At 43.0% G+C, this 13,410-nt stretch overlaps 2 long non-coding RNA genes across 2 annotated transcripts; both read right to left on the reverse strand.

Moving 5' to 3' along the window:
* Positions 1-496: 496 nt before the first annotated feature.
* Positions 497-2,564, reverse strand: LOC307208385. The gene is made up of 3 exons (XR_013835136.1): positions 1,501-2,564; positions 861-1,467; positions 497-799 (listed from the first exon to the last, which is right to left on the reverse strand). It is a non-coding gene; the product is annotated as an uncharacterized lncRNA (long non-coding RNA).
* A 5,878-nt stretch (positions 2,565-8,442) lies between these two features.
* Positions 8,443-13,255, reverse strand: LOC307207750. Its single transcript, XR_013834825.1, has 2 exons — positions 13,192-13,255; positions 8,443-8,503 (listed from the first exon to the last, which is right to left on the reverse strand). It is a non-coding gene; the product is annotated as an uncharacterized lncRNA (long non-coding RNA).
* Positions 13,256-13,410: the final 155 nt, after the last annotated feature.

Here is a 13,410-nt window from a genome sequence, read left to right on the forward strand (position 1 = left end):
GCTTCAAAACCTCCAAGGAAGGAGAGGCCACAATCTTCTAAGGAAGACTGCTCCACTGTTGAACAGATCTTAGAAAGTTTTTTTCCGTGTGATTAGTCGAAATCTCCTTTCTTGAAGAACCCAGTTCCTTCAAGCACTCCTTGTAAGCCTTGGTCTCCAGACCCCTGATAATCTTGGTTGCCCACGTTCTAGCCATATGTCATCTTTTTCATGGGTAGAGTCATCATAGCGGTCCATAGTTAAAAGTAGAAGTCAACAAAAGTGTGTCCTCTTTTTTGCTCTTCAAAATATGGCAACCTCCTTCTTAAATTGTGGTGCCCAGAATTGGACACAGTATTCTAAGTATGGTCTGACCAAGGCAGAATAGAGTGGTACTATTACTTTTACATGCTGCTGTTGCATGGTTATGGCATAGCCGGTAACCATATTGGGGGCCAGGTTGGAATTTTCTCAGTTGGCAAATTGACACTAGTCTTCTGCTTTTTGCCATCCTCGTGGCAATTGTCACATCTTTGGTGGTTTAGCCATTGGATAAGTATAGTCTTGGTCTTGGTCACATGGGGAGGTTGACGTCTCTGCATGGTTCCTTCAAAATGGGGTATTCCATTAAAGGGATCTAGGGGAGATACTTCTGTCCAGAAGCCCAAGTGAGAATGAGAGGCCACAGCACTCGCCAGATGCAGTCCAGTAGTGAAGTTACCCTTTGATATAGGTCTGGGACTCCCTCATTTCCAGTTAATCCCAAAACTCAAGTTCTTTCAGCTGGCAGGCCGGAAGCGCGGTGGGGTCTACCCAAGGCCTATGCCAAGCCTACAGTCAATAAAGTTGTGGTCTGATTTCACCCAAATACTGTTTGCCACGTCTTATTCTTGATATTGGGGAGGACCAAAGAGTTGGGGGGATGCCTAGCCATGCAAGAACAGTGCTTTTTCTTCTTCAGGGGGTACTCAAGGGTACCCAGTACTGGCATCTCCCTCTCTTTTTTGCACTTACTGTAACAACTTCATAGTGCATATTGGCATCTACTTTTCTGGGGGGGGGAGCACTGCACAAGAGTGTCAGAGTATTGTAGGGAAGGTCAAGGTTTTCAGCAAAAATTTAGAGCCTGTTTTCAAATTTATTGATTAATATAGATCTGAACATTTAAAATCATGCATAAAGAAAAAGTGACTTGCCAGAAGTGTAAACAATTCTGGGGGAAAATATGCTAATGGTCTGAAACTATAGTGATGCCCTTCCTTGACTGAAACAATTGTTAAATGCAGAATGTTGAAAACTTGGAGCCTCATCTCAATTCAATGAGAATGTCGCCAGATTTTGTACCTCAGTTCCTTCTATAAACCTGCTAACAAATTCCCTGGTTGTTCTGGATCACACACCTACATTCTTATCACTGCATTTATGTCTCTACACATGTCAACTTGCATGGTATTTGAACCCTGTGGTGCTTTGATCATGATCTTCTACCTACTCTCATTAGCTACAATCCTAATGTGTCACACATTTGATTACAGTATTGAGCACAGAAGGTTGGGAGTGAAGGTTTTATCGGATTCTAGCTCTTACATGTTCAGTAATGTTGGCCTTGAAATGTAGCAAGAGAAGAGGTAGGGAACCCTTTTAGGTAGAGAGCCACATTGCCTACTGGGAAACCTTCCAGAGGCCAATGCCAGTTTTAGGCAGGGTAAGAAACAAAAGCAGGTAAAGCAACAAATTCAAGTTTTACTATTGTACGGTAGGCCAGTTGCTATACACTCACACTCAACCCTCTCTTATCTTCTATCTAGGAAAATGTATCAGAGTTCTGAGGAAACATTATTGCACAGCAAAAGCATTCAAGGTGGCTTGGAAGCAGGGCCAGTTAGGGGTGTGGCTGGACTAGGTGGGCCAGGGAGGGTCCTGGTGGTCAGCTAAAGGGGCAGAAGACTCCAGACCCCAGGTGTAATAGCTAAGAGTGATATTTATGAGCTGAAAAGTGATAATGTCCAATGCTCACTGGATAGATGGATGGATATTCAATCATCCTCCACTGCCAAATCCAAAATCTGGACCCAATCATATTTCCCAAGTGCTTATTTTGGAGCCCCCATGCCCTGATTGCTGCTTTCAGTGCCTGGGACACCCCTGATGCAACTTTTAAGCCATCAGGAAGGGAGAGGATGTGTTATTTAAATACCAAGCTGGATAAATAGTTTTATGGGAAATGCCACTTATTTCATAAGGCAGCCAGGTATTACAAAAGGAACAATCTCGTATTTTGAGTCAGTTTAATGTAGGCTTAGTAAAAGCATTACAATCACCTTTCCCTGCCAATCACATCACTGGCAAGCTATCACACAAAGGGTACAGGAAGATGTTAATAGTGCTTGAACCAAACTCTGACATTTCCTTACCCACTAAAACTCCCATTCAGGCCAAGGAGAAATCTGCATATAAAGAGATCCCAGAGCTCAAAGGTGATTAAGTATTTGGTATAATTGTGGCACTATCTCAAACCCCTCATGAATACCAGTACCAGATGAATAACACTGAAGGTGTTCTTTGTCTAAATGGAATCAATAACAGGATGGAGCATGAAAATAAACTTCGTGACTAGCAGAGTAGGAGCAGCATAATCCATTTTGCTCTGCTGGTTCTAGATTTTAAATATCCTCCACAATTATTTAAGTTTTCTCATATGTTCTCTAAAATAAATGTTGTTGGTGCTGGTATGCTTGGGGGCAGGGGAGGGAATCTACCTTATATCGTACACATTGCTAAGTGGCATATATACCCATTTAGCTGCTAGACCAGCAGTTCCTAAAATAGTGTGGCAAGACATTACCTCCTACCGCCTGGTCCTCCACAAGAAAAAGAGGCACGACAGCCATTATTTGGGTGAAATCAGACCACAAGTTTAGTGACTATAGATGTAAGAGGTGTGGCATAGGTGTTGTGTAGACTCAAATCAAGCACTTAGCACTCCCCAAGCGCAATCAAGTTGGGGAGTTACTCCTTGATGTAGGTCAGGAACTCCCTCATTTCTGGTTGACCCCAAAATGTAAGTTCCTCTGGCAGGCAGGCCAGCTGAAAGCATCTCCCCTGGATCCCTCTAATGGGATGCTCCATTTTGGAGGTGTCAGGCAGAGAGTACAACCTCCCCTCTAACCAAGATTATGCCTATACAATGCCTAAACCACCACTCAAGCGTTGCTCACCACCAAACCACTCATATCTGAAGCCAAAACCTTAAGCATTCCACCAGATCAGACAACCAAATATCATTACCCATGTCAGTCAGATGCACTCCATCACGTCTGAATATGGCCTCATTTTTCAAAGTAATATTAGGGTGCCGAATTGCCATACCACCCAGGAACTGCACCTTGCGCTTTATTCTACGATTTAAACTCTTCCTGGCTCGATTCATGACAGATCCCTGGAGGATGCAACCCCCCTGGCCAAACCAAAACTGCCTTTCCAGTAGATAAGACCAGCAAAGGATGATCTGTGGGTACTGAGCATGTAAGGTCTCCAAGTGCTTAGCAATGGCCCTGGTGAGGTCAATGCCTCTCCATTCACCCAGCTCATTCTCACCCACCTGGAAGACAATGAAATCAGGTGGACCCAACAAGGAGATTTGATTTGTCAGAAGTGGCAGCACGTGATGCCATCTCATTCCCCTCTGAGTGATCCAGGATATCTGTATGTAGGAAGGAAAACCCAGGTTCTCTCCCCAGATTGATTCTGTTGCACGAGCGTGGGCCCAATGCACAATACTGTGCCCGCAAATCCAGACCTTCTTAGGTGATAATCCTGCAAACCAAAGAACAAGATAATGTGAGATCAGGTGCACTGGGACACATAACTCTTGTATGACTCAGAGCACCATCCCCTGAGGAATTTAATTCTAGCCACTGGAAGGCCAAATCTGGGGAAGGGTCCGGGCTGCAAATGGTGGTAGCTTTTTTCAAAACCCTGGAACCCCTGGAAAACTGATATTTGGCCAGGTAATGCCAAGGATGAGCAATGGTCTTGGGCCAGGTGGCCTTCTCCAGAGGAACCTGGAGGTGTCACAGAGGGGGGAGGAGCCCTCCTAAGAGGACACTGCCAAGTTTAGCATGGCACCTCTGTCCAGCCGATCAATCTTTGAGCAGCAAATCGTAATGGTACCTGAGGCCACACTCTGGGAAATGTCCTGAAAGAGATGGCTCTTAGATTGCCTTGAATTGCCACCCACAGTGATACATTCACTAATATGTAGAGCTCTGAAGATGGCCAAGGAAAATGTCACCCTGAAGAGATGGTGTTCGTACCTTGACCAACAGACAGATAAAATGATTTATCCTCTACAATTATTTAAGTTCTGTCATGTGCTTTCTGAAATAACTATTGTTAGTGCTGGTATGCTTGGGGGACAGGAAACAGAATCTACCTTATAACTTACACATTGCTAAGTGGCATATATGCCCACTTAGCTGCTACACCTGCATTTCCTGAAATTCTGGTGGTTGGGATAACCTCTTCCTAACACTGATCTTTGGTGTTTCAGGTCAGCACTAGATGAGTGCATCCCTGCCCCCCTTCTCCCGACCTGCAACATGTTATTTATACAATAACCCTGCATTAATAGTTTATACTGGACCATCCATACACCCTTCCAATCTATTAGTTGTCCTGTGATGCTTCCCCAATATTACCTCATTATTTTAAGACTGGAGGGACATTCTTGCACGATAGGGCAAGAAAAGGCAGGGCAGCTCCTAACACTGGTGTGCACCTGATGAAGCAGTTGCCATAACAGAGAGGCCCCACCCCCATTCTCAGTTAACGTATCTCCCCCACTCAAGCTGCACACAAGCTGGAAAAGTCTCTGCCTGTGTGTAACCTACTTCTGCTCCTCTCTTTTCAATCCTCTTCTGTTCCTGGGAGATAGTGGACAGGAGAGGTTGAGGCAGGAGAAGGATGTGTAGAAACCCCTGACTCTACACCAGCCTGGCCCATCTTTCTTTCCTACTGTTTTCCCCTCTCCAATTCTGCAGCTTCTCTTGCCTCTGCCTCACATCTCCCAGCTGTTACAGGCTCCTCCAGATCAGTGACTCTTTCTTCCAAGTCAGCCCCCGTTTTTCCCAGTGCCCGCTTATCAGAATCCAACCACCATTCCTCAGTGTTCAGTCAGTCCCTGGCAGGCCACATATCCTCTCAAGCCACACCCCTCATCAACACTGCTTTGCATCTTCATTGGGTGTTTTTGCCTGACTTGAATATGTCTTCGAACTTTGTGAGAATAGTATTTATTGTTCTGCCTTTTGGCTTTATTCCCAATAAAGGAATATAGTCCGCAGAAGGGAATCTGGCCCTTTGGTTGAAAAGAGTTCCTTACCCCACATGAGAAAATGCTTTGTTCTGCCCCAACTTTCTTTCCCGGAAGATTAAATACAGGTGTTCTTTATTTTCTTATTTGTGTGCTGCTAATTATAGTACTGCATTTCAGCAGCCGTGAAAACCTGCTTAAATAGAAAGCTTGGAAAACAGTACATTGAAGGGGGGGGGGGGACTTGGGGAAGCTACTTTCAAATAGAACAAATCTATAGAACTCTTACCATTAACAGAACTGAGGGGGTTGCACCAAGATATATAAACCTCAATTCAGATACATACCAACACATCAACAAATGCACATGCATGTATGTGTGCCCCCCCCCAAAAAAAAGTTGTGCAAGATGCAGCACAGGTTACTTCTATATGGATTGTATTTCATGATGATATTATTGTGAGGAAGCTGGTGAAATGTGTTTTGAACGAGGTAACTGTTTGTTGGATTTGTACCTGGTTGACTGACCAAACCCAGACAGTGCTCATTAAGGTTCTGAGTCATCCTAGAAAAAAGTGACAAGTAAGGTGCACAGTTGTTCAACGTCTTTATAAATAACTTGGGACTCAGCTACATTGGCAAAGAAATAGCACTTTATATGTGTTGTTTAAGCATTCTGACACTGTGACACTAGATGGTGATGTGGAGTTCTGCACAATATAAAAACACAATAAAACACCAAACATTAAAGCCTCCTCTATACAGATGTCTTAATTAAAGGTAAAGGTAAAGGTACCCCTGCCCGTACGGGCCAGTCTTGACAGACTCTGGGGTTGTGCGCCCATCTCACTTAAGAGGCCAGGGGCCAGCGCTGTCCGGAGACACTTCCGGGTCACGTGGCCAGCGTGACACCGCTGCTCTGGCCAGAGCCAGAGCCAGAGCCAGAGCCACACACGGAAACGCCGTTTACCTTCCCGCTGGTAAGCGGTCCCTATTTATCTACTTGCACCCGGAGGTGCTTTCGAACTGCTAGGTTGGCAGGCGCTGGGACCGAGCAGCGGGAGCGCACCCCGCCGCAGGGATTCGATGTCTTAATTACTTGACATCTAACAGGACAGGAAGATGTTCCATAGGGCAGACAGCACTACCACGAACCCTTTGCCTGGTTCCTTGTAACTTCATTACTTGCAATGAGGGAACCATCAGAAGGCCCTTGGAGCTGGACAATGGGGGTGGAGACACTTCGTCAGGCATATAGGGCCAGAGCCATTAGTATACATGTCCAAGTATTTCTTATTATTTCTTTTCTTAAAAACAACAACAACAAAACCAAGCAATGAATTCTGAAACCCTATTGAGGATGAAAAGTGTTAGAACACAGCCCTTCACGTTGCATTTTCATTCAAGCAGTTGAAAGCTCAACCATGTTTGGGTTAAGAAGGGTTTTTGTTTTTGTAAAGGAGCTGAACAGACATGAAAAATAGTGATCAGATTAGATATTGGATTACATATCTTAAATCTCATTTGAATGAGATAGCAGAACCGGCACAAAACTGTTGACACATGAGATTACAGGTGTTGCAGACATTGATTGGATTAAAGAATTGTTACATAGTTCCCTGCTTCAATTAGATAGATGTAAACAGTGCAAAAAAGCAGTCTATATAAGGCCAAAGAGAACTATTTAAATAATTTGAATGAACTAATCCAATGGTTCTTAAAGTGGAGCAGTGACATGCGGTCAGTGGACTAGGGGGACCAGGTTAGTTCCATTAAATGTTCCTAGTAAATTAGAATAATAAATTATTAAAGCCTGGTGCCTCTTTTCCGAAGCCCAGGAAGCTTCTATCCAACTTAGGATGGGAGGCACGATGCTATAACTGGGACCTGCCCAGCTTTGAGACAGTAGGGCTCCAACATCCTTTCAGAGGCCTATCGCCTCCTTCCCAAAGCCCATGAAGCTTCTGCCCAATTTAGGGAGATGTGATGTTCATGCTTGCAATATCACACACACACACACACACACACACACACACACACATCCCAGCCTTGCAAGCTGGCACCTCTGGCCCTAACTGTTTTCCTACAAAAAATTCCACTGCACACCACTGGAGTAGAATTAATGGCTCCCCTTGCATACTTTCATGTCATTTCTGAAACCACAAAGGGGGGGGGGTGTTAAAGAGCCAAGGGTTTCTTGAAAGTTTATAGGCCAAAAAGGCAAGCCACTTTTCAGAGTAATCCCACCCCAAGTTAAGGTGAAAAATGACTTGCCTTTTCAGCATTGCAAGTAACTAATGCTGGAATATCATAGGAAGGAAGTATTAATGGAGAGAAGTAAAATTACTAAGGTTCAGAACTGGGAAGCCATTGGGCAAGGAACCTTTGAAATGCTCCAAATGAAGAGAAATTGTAAGATTTACCTAAATACATTTAAAATGTACCATAGAAATTTTTCTTTCATGCTATGTATTTATATTATAAGAAGGAATTGTCAAATGTACTTAAAGGTACTTAAAAACTGTAATAAAAAAAAAAAATGTTAGCGGCTGTTAGTGTAGAATTACACTCCTGAAAACAGAAGATTAATTAACATTAATTTTGAATTATGACAAACTGGGTTAAGATAATTACTTGTGTAGTGTAATTATTTCATTATAAGGCAACTTGCATCCAAGTCTTTAGCTAAGAAAGAAATTGGTTGTGACATTTGTTCCTGTGTTTTGCCATTCTTACCCAACAATTTGGACTTCAAAGATATTTCAATTGTTGCCAGATGGAGATGAAAAGATGAGAGATCCCCTCTCTCCCCCCCCCCACCCTCGCTCCTTATCAAAGCCTTCACTGTGAAGAACTGAAGCTAATTGGATCAAGTAACAAAGAAACTATTGAAATTACAACCCGAGAACAAACAGACAGTGTAACAAAGAAAAAGAAAAACCCTAATATGGGTGAGCACTATCATACAATTTTATTAAAATGAACCCTGTATTATTTTATTATTATTATTGTACCAAAGGTGGAATGAAACAGAAACAAAATTTCTTGCAATAAGACATTCTCCTTTGAGATCAGTCTATATCTGGAGTAAAAAGACAAAAGAGAGGGAATCCAAAGTAATATTTTAAAGGTAATTATTATGTTACTCACCTTCTGCCTGCATCATGTGGGTGGTGATAAGTGTTTTTCACCTTTAATGGAATGTCAAATCTAAGGGCAAGCCAGAACACATAATTAAATAGTCAGACTGTGATCACTTATAAAAGGATGCTGTGATTACTAAGACCCAGAATGGGTTTCTCAAAAAACAAGTCATACCAGATTAATCTCATTTCTTTTTTCCTTTTTGATAGGATGACAAGCTTGGTGGATCAGGGGAATGCTGTGGAAGTAGTGTATCTTGATTTCAGTAAAGCTTTTGACAAAGACACTCATTCTTTGCAGAGACGATGGTAAAATGTGGGCTTGATGAGGAAACTGTTAGGTCGACTTTTTGCTGGTTGACTGACCAAACCCAAAGAATGCTCACTAATGGTTCCTCATCATTCTGGGGAAAAAGTGGCAAGTGGGGTGCTGTAGGGTTCTGTCTGGGCCAGTTGTTATTCAATGTGTTTATAAATTGCTTCAATGAAGCTGAGGGGATGCTCATAAAATTTGCAGATAACACCGAACTGGAAGGGGTAGCTAACACTGTAGAAGACAGAATTGGGATTCAATATGACTGCAACAGGTTGGAGAACTGAGCCCAAACAAACAAAATTAATTTCAATAGGGACAATTGGTAGGTCCAGCTGCACTAATATAAAATGGGGGTTACCTGGCTTGCCAGTGGTATGTGTGAAAAGGATATCAGGGTCTTAATATATCACAAGCTTAACATAAGGCAACAGTATTATGTAGCAAAAAAAAAGCAGGCGAGGGGTCCTCTGATAAATTCATCAAAATCTTTCTCCCTGTGAGTATGCCTGTGAGGATTGTTGCAACATTAGGGGAAGGCATTTGAGCTGAGCCTTAGTGTGGGGTTTGGGACTTGGCACTAGGGACGGTAAAAGAACTCTTAAGTCCCATTAGCTGCCTTTACTTTCTATCTCCAAATGGATTTTGCATCCTTAAGCACACTTCTCTTCTTCATCTGACTTTGTCCAGGTTCCCTGACCAAAATACTTTCACCTCAGAGCAAGAGTGTTCCAGGCTCCTGAGCAGATGCTGGTCTTGCATGCATCATTTAGATCTTTTCACAAACAATTAGGAATTTAATTGGGAGGTTTGCTGTCAGAGTTGGACTTCCCTGCTGATGTGTCCCCCATTCCAAAATCATGAGCACTTACTCCCTGACCTCTGGAGAGTTAATCATATCCATAAATAACTTGCTGGTATGACCAATCTTCTCTCAAACAAGAAAAAGAGTGCAATCCTATTCATAGTTATTCACTTATGTTAAGAAATTTATAGACCACTCATATGATAATATATATCAGGACAATGTAGAGAAAACCACAAAATAGAGTATAAAACATATACAATGACTAACACAGTTAAAGTCTAACAGTATAAAATGACCAAGGGACAATAATTACAAATTTCTTTTGGGGAAAAAAGCTTGAGTAAATAAAAACAGTCTTCCATATGAATCCTAAACATAGATTGTTAGTGCTTGCCTTCCATGAAAGACTTTGGGATCTTAAATTTCTGCGGCACCCTGTGTAACATTAAAATTTGGAACAGTCCTGCCTCTTGCCTTCCATTCTACATTATAGTTGTAGAGCTCCCTGTGGCACCCCCGAGGCTCTGTGCCCAATGTGACTGAACCAGTCACACTCCTCTAAATCACTTGTGATGCCTTATATACAATGGGTTCTACTGGTTATTGACCAAAATGATATATATAATGGGCACAAACTCCATGTTAATAGGGCCACAACAATGAAAACCATATTACTGGTGGTCACAGAGCAAATAGCAGAACCACTAGGAGGTTCTCAGTCTGGAAGCATAGTGGCAGAGAGAAGTGTAAAGAGAGAGGTGGTCACTCATGTAGCCTGGCGCGTCAGCATATAAGCAAGAAGCAACATCTCCAACCTTGTCTGGTAGCAGATGGGCAACTATTGCAGCTGCTTCAAAAATGTACAATACATTGTGGTCGTACTAACTTCAGTTTCTGGACCAATTTCAAGAGCAGCCCCACATAGAATGCATTGCAGTAATCAAATTTTGTGGTTACAAATGCATGGCCTTACTTGGGAATAAGTTCCACGCAACCTACTGATAATTTCTCTTTCTTTCTTTCTACTCAGAAGCAAATTAAATTCAATGGAATAGAAAGGCATATTCACTGGGACTCACTTCCAAGTAAACCTGAATTGCAGTTTTTGTGGAAAATATGAATTCTGTATTATGGATCATTAGGAGAGTGGCTTAAAATAAGTCTTAGTATGAAAATGTACTTATAGAAATATGGTTTCTGCACCTCAAAAAGAATAGTATAGAGCTGGGAAAGTTTCAGAAAATGGCAAGCAAAATGACTGAGGGGTTGGGGCACCCCCCCATGTGTCTTTGTGCTATGATAAGGCCTCTGAATTGAGTGTGGTGGGATATGTGCATGTGCAAAAACCTCTGGCATTTGCATGAATTGAATTAAGAATGTGTCAATTTGGGTTCTCTTGGTTTCTCATTTTCCCAGTCTTAAATTCATTATGCCACATTTCTGCAGTGCTTTTTCTTTTTTAAAATAAAAATCCTCATGAAAATTCTTCAACATTTAGTGCAAATTTCTCCAAATCAACACATTTCTGCATGCTGTTTTATTGACTTCACATGCATTTTTCAAGCAATTTATCTTAATATTATGCCTTTTGTATGTTATTTCCAGTAATATATTCATTTTACGTATTCCCCTCTCTAATAAGTTCATTTTTATAAACTTTCACTGGTTAAAGAACTGCAACGCAAAATGCAGGTAAGTGCAATTTTTGAAAAATGGCTATGTTCTCAGATAGATGGTTCCATGATGGTTCTCATGCTGTTTTGACAGGAGTGGCTTTAAATATAAACTGAATTAAATTTCTTCCCCATCCTTAAGTGGAATGTAGTCTATTGTACAATATTATCTTTTGTTCCCTCCCCAAACTTTTGCCTCTGGCACCACCCACCACAGGTATGTAGCCTCTGAAATATTGCCATTTGGAAATGCTGGAAAGGGTTCCTCATCTCTGCTGTAGGGAATGCAAAAAGTTGTTGTGGAAACAGTTGCTAAGGGGGGAAACCTATAGTAAGTCCCCCCAGATAAACAGTTTAGGATTTAGTGGATCTCCAGCTCAGATGGTTGATTCCCAGCTCAATCAGGCTCCGCCTGAGGTAACTTGTCCTTCCCAGGTCAGAAAGTTCCTCAGAAGGAGTGTTCTGCGTGTGTAGCAGGGATGGGGGTGGGGAGGGAATGGCTGGATCTCAAGTCTATGCAGCTCAGTCACATGATCTTGTTTATTATTATTATTTATTATATTGTTTGTTTGTTTGTTTGTTTGTTTGTTGCATTTGTATACTGCCCTTTATCCAAAGATCTCTGGGTGGTTCACAGCATAAAAATACAAAATAAAAACACAATACGTAATTAAAAACAAGAACAAGGACATAAAATGTTAATCAGCTGAAGTCTGCTTGAAGAGGAACATTTTCATCTGGTACCTAAAGATGGATAATGAAGGCTCCAGGTGAGCATCCCTGGCAAGAGCTTTCTACAAAAGGGAAGCCATTGCAGAAAAGGCCTGTTCTCATGTTGCCACCTTCTGTACCTCTCGTGGAGAAGGCACACGAAGAATGATGGCTGCAGGGTCTGGGTTGGTTGAAGGCTCCAGGTGAGCATCCCTGGCAAGAGCTTTCTACAAAAGGGAAGCCATTGCAGAAAAGGCCTGTTCTCATGTTGCCACCTTCTGTACCTCTCGTGGAGAAGGCACACGAAGAATGATGGCTGCAGGGTCTGGGTTGGTTGATATTGGGAGAGGTGGTCATTGAAGCTGTAATGGTTCTAGGGGTTGCTTGTGCATAAACCGGCGCCACACCTGGCTGGGTTGCCTGAGTGAACCTTTTCTGTCCGGACAGCCACTCGCCCGTGGCTGTCTCAATCGCTGGCAGAATCCGTCAGTGGGCATTTCTTGAACTTCTTCCAGCAAAGAAGCTCTTTGATGCCTAGTCTCCGCCTACTCTCCCTGCGCGGAAGCCTTCTGAGCAAGGAGGGTGTGGGCAGTGGAGGACCCTTACTCTCCCCGCTGGTCCCCAGCGAGGAGTCATGGGACCGCCTCGCCGATTCCTCCATCTGCCCCCCTTCTACACTGGTGCTATGCTGGTTCCCTTCCCCAGAAGATGGGCTGCCTCTCCCCATCCCGGGACGCTCTCTGGAATCCCTCTGGAGCCCGCTCTCTCCCTCTGGCCCTGATGGCACTTCCCTGACAGAAGCATTGCAGTCCTGAGCTTTATGGATCAAAACCACCACTTTGAATTGAACCCGGAAATTAATTGGCAGCCAGTGTATCAGGCCAGGATCTGTGTAACATGCTCAGATAATCTTTCCTTGCTAAACAATGAGGCTGGTGAATTCTGCACTGAGTTTCTGAACGCTACATCTAACATGTTGCAGTAACCTAATCTAGAGGTTACCAGAGCAAAGATATCTGAGATTTGGCTATCACCCATAGAGACACAGCTGGGATTTGGCTATGTCCAGATAGAGACACAGCTGGGACACCAGCCAAAGTTGATGGAAGGCACTTCATGCTACCAAGGCCACATGAGCCTCAAATGACCCACAAGATGAATAACCACTCATTCAGAGGAAGTGTAACTCCATCAAGAGCAGGCAACATCCTATCCATCCAGTCTAAGGAACCATTCAGTGACAGTCTTACCTCAAATGAGCTTCAGCTTGTTGGCTCTCAGCTAGTCCGTTACTGAGACAAGACAATGGTCCAGTGCCTCACCTGCAGCTGTAAAGAAATAGAGCTGTCTGTCATCAGCATATTGTTAACAATGTACAGTGGTACCTCGGGGTACATACGCTTCAGGTTACATACACTTCAGGTTACAGACTCTGCTAACCCAGAAATAGTACCTCAGGTTAAGAACTT

Source organism: Podarcis cretensis, assembly GCF_951804945.1.
Source record: "Podarcis cretensis genome assembly, chromosome: Z".
NCBI classification, from domain to species: domain Eukaryota; kingdom Metazoa; phylum Chordata; class Lepidosauria; order Squamata; family Lacertidae; genus Podarcis; species Podarcis cretensis.